This window comes from Apodemus sylvaticus, chromosome 3, assembly GCF_947179515.1.
Source record: "Apodemus sylvaticus chromosome 3, mApoSyl1.1, whole genome shotgun sequence".
Taxonomy (NCBI): domain Eukaryota; kingdom Metazoa; phylum Chordata; class Mammalia; order Rodentia; family Muridae; genus Apodemus; species Apodemus sylvaticus.
The window spans coordinates 143063490-143066938 of record NC_067474.1 but is presented as its reverse complement, the minus strand read 5'-3'; positions in this window follow the sequence as shown (position 1 = coordinate 143066938).

Below are 3449 nucleotides of genomic sequence, written 5' to 3'. Positions count from 1 at the left end.
CCCAGGCTAGAGAGCTCAGGGCAGAGGGCGGGGCGTGCCAGCTGGTCCCTGTAACAGGAAGAGCTGAGGGGTGCGGGGAGTGGCTCCAGGTCCACTTAGGTGTGTTAATTATGCATCTCAGCCTCTTGTCCCCCATCTGAAACCCCTTGACGGTGAATAGATGTCTGTGAAGTAGGAGAGAGATGGGGGAGAGATGGCTGCGTGGTTAAGAGCCCTGGCTCCTCTCACGGAGGCCTGGATTTGAGCCCTGTGGTCTACAGAGTGAGTTCCAGGACAGCCAGGGCTACACAGAGAAACCCTGTCTTGAAAAAAACCAAAAGAAAAAAAGGAAAAGAAAAGAAAAGAAAGACAAGGAAAACAAACAAAGATTTAGAGCAGTGAGAACGACCAAATCAATCAATACTGAAGACAGAGGAGGCCGGGCACCAAGTGCAGGAGCCACTGGAGTTAGCAGGGTGAAGATAAGAGAAACTCCATTTCTTTTTCCTTGCAATACAGTTCATCACCAGCCTTACATTCTCTCCAGGAACATACTTATAGAAGATTTTGTGCTATGTTTATTCATTTATTTATGAGGAAAGGGCCAGGTGGTGTTTAGCCCAGGCTAGTTTAGAATGCCCGATCCTCCTTTAATCCCCGCACTTGGGAGGCAGTGGCAGGCAGATTTCTGTGTTTGAGGCAGGCCTGGTCTACAGAGTGAGTTCCAGGACAGCCAGGGCTACACAGAGAAACCCTGACTCAAAAAAAAAAAAAAAAAGAATAAAAGAATAAAAGAATTCTAGATCCCCGATCCTCCACTGTGCCTGACTCTGTTAGCTGTTTTCATTCACTAACACTAAAATAAAGCCTCTGGTCAGGCTCAGAGGCACCCACTTCCTTCCCAGCTGCTTGGGTGGTTGAAACATCAGCTCAGGAGCTCAGGAGTTCCAAGACAGCAAGGCATGGAGAGGCCCATAAAACCCCATTACAAAAACAAACTTTTCCTCCTCAAATTGGTGAGATTTACTACTGCGTACGACTTGGTGAGATACAGAACACAGTGGAAGCCCTCAGGAGTCCAGGGCCTGCCACTTGTCCAGGGGACCACGACTGAGGATGTATTTGACCCTATAGCCATCAGGGACAAGCCGCCTCTCGGTTACCTCATCTTCAGATTCATCGGTGTTCCCTTCGGGGAAGCCCCACTTTCTTGAGATACACATCTTCTGGCGGCCAGGAACTTGAACTTGGTTCCATGTAGAGTCTCAGTCACATGTCCCTTATCTGACAGCTTGGCTTAGAGGGACAGGATGAAACCTGGCCAAAGTGAACCCTGGCCACCGTGCCCAGGGGCTTCCCAGAGGTACCCTGCACAGCTGTCTGGGGCCTAGGTTGGGGACAGCTTTTAGACTGGACATGAATAGGTGCTAAAGAACTGTTTCCCATTTCCCTTTGGACAACCATATCGGCCAAAGGCTTCTGCTGTTCGAAGCCATTGCGCTCCAGGCCCCACAGGGAAAGGGACCTTCCCGGTCGGCTTCCGTGGCAGGGACCTTCCTGGTCGGCTTCCGTGGCTGGGAATCTTTGTTTTGTCTTGAGCTTAGTCCTGGCTGGAGAAGAACAGCACAGAGCGATCTGCCTGCCGCTGCCTTCCCAGTGCTGCAGAAACCCTTTCATATTTTATTTTATTTTTGTTTTTTGGTACTTTTCTCTGTGTAGCCCTGGCTGTCCTGGAACTCACTTTGTAGACCAGGCTGGCCTCGAACTCAGAAATCTGCCTGCCTCTGCATCCCAAGTGCTGAGATTAAAGGCGTGCGCCACCACTGCCTGGCTAACTCTTTCGTATTTTATTTTATTTTATTTTTTGGTTTTTTGGATTTGGTTTTGTTGAGACAGGGTTTCTCTGTGTAGCCCTGGCTGTCCTGGAACTCACTCTGTAGACCAGGCTGGCCTCCAACTCAGAAATCTGCCTGCCTCTGCCTCCCGGAGTGCTGGGATTACAGGCGTGCACCACCACCGCCGGATCCTTTCGTATTTTAATGTCTAGCTAGGTATTTCAGGGATAAGTCGTCCCTGTCCCCACGCACCCCCCCCCCCACCAGTGTCTCACTATGTAGTTCTGGCTGTCCTGGAACTATGTAGACCGGGGTGGTTTCGAACTCAGAGCCTCCTGAGTTCTGGCATTAAAGGCACATGCCACAACACCTGGTGTCCTTTTGATTCTCAACCAAGCTTCCTTCTACCTTCCCTTCCTTTATTTTCCACCTCCTCAAAAGGTGAGGAAACACATCTAAATCACAAAGCACTGCTGGAGTAAACAGGTGTGGCATTAAGAAACGTTAGGTTTCAAACCTGGGATGAATAGCTGGGGTGCCTACTTAACATATCACTGCGGACCTGGTCACCAGGTGCTCCCAGCATCCCTCAGTCCACACGGGGTCCCCTTGGCTGGCAAATCGCACCCCCTAGCATGAATTCTTCAGCCCAGGGGGCAGGGCTACTCTTCCCTATATAATCCAATCATTTTGGCTACCTGCCCTCTTTGTAATTTTTGGTCTCCGGGACAGCTGTACCTGGTTCTGCTGCACCTAGTTTTGCTGCTCTCTCTCCTCCCCGCCCCACCCCCACCCCACATCTTGTCACAGGGCACAGCTCAGTCTGCTCACGTGCACTCTGGACTCCCCCAGATGTGCCTGCCTCTAGCTATGATGCTCTCCCACATTCTATAATACTTTCTCCTCTACCATACCTAGGACCGATCATGTTCCTTTCCTTTTTATTTCTTTTTTTTTTTCCCCACTCAGAAATGACTGGCTATATTGTGTTCTCGGAGAGAGTGATGTCTGAATATATAGCTAATTAATGAGGAAATTAGAAACAAGACCCTGATGGGTGTGACTCAGGATCGGGGAAGGAACGCCTCAAAATATTAAACGTATGCTTTGGAATCTTGAGTCTTCTCTCTCATTAGGCAGGACTAGAGAATCAGCATGAAGAAGTAGAAAACTAATTTAGTTTGTGGAATTTTAAGCAGTTTACTATTTTAGGAGATGTATTACCCGATATTAGTGTGCTCTAAATATTAGGGTCACATCAGAAGAGAAACTTGATTTACGACTAATTTTTGTATTTGAAAACACGAAACCTGTTTTGATTTTTTTTTGTTTTGTTTTTAATAGTTTTATATCTGAATCGTGTTCTTCTAGCTCAGCTCTTCCGGGCTTGCCTCTTCAAACGGCCTGATGGGGACCTACAGAGGTTTCTAAAAGGCTATGACTGACTGGAATTTAGTGCTTCGACAAAAGGGAATTTTGGGGAAATCTCTCCCATTTTACGTCGCTAAACTTAAGTACAATAATGTCACATGTACTTATACAGTAATTGTGGGCACGCCTAAGTCCCTCCCTCTCTCCTTGAACCAATATCCCCACATCTTAGAAATCCAGCCCTTCTGCCCTCCGGAGGCGCCT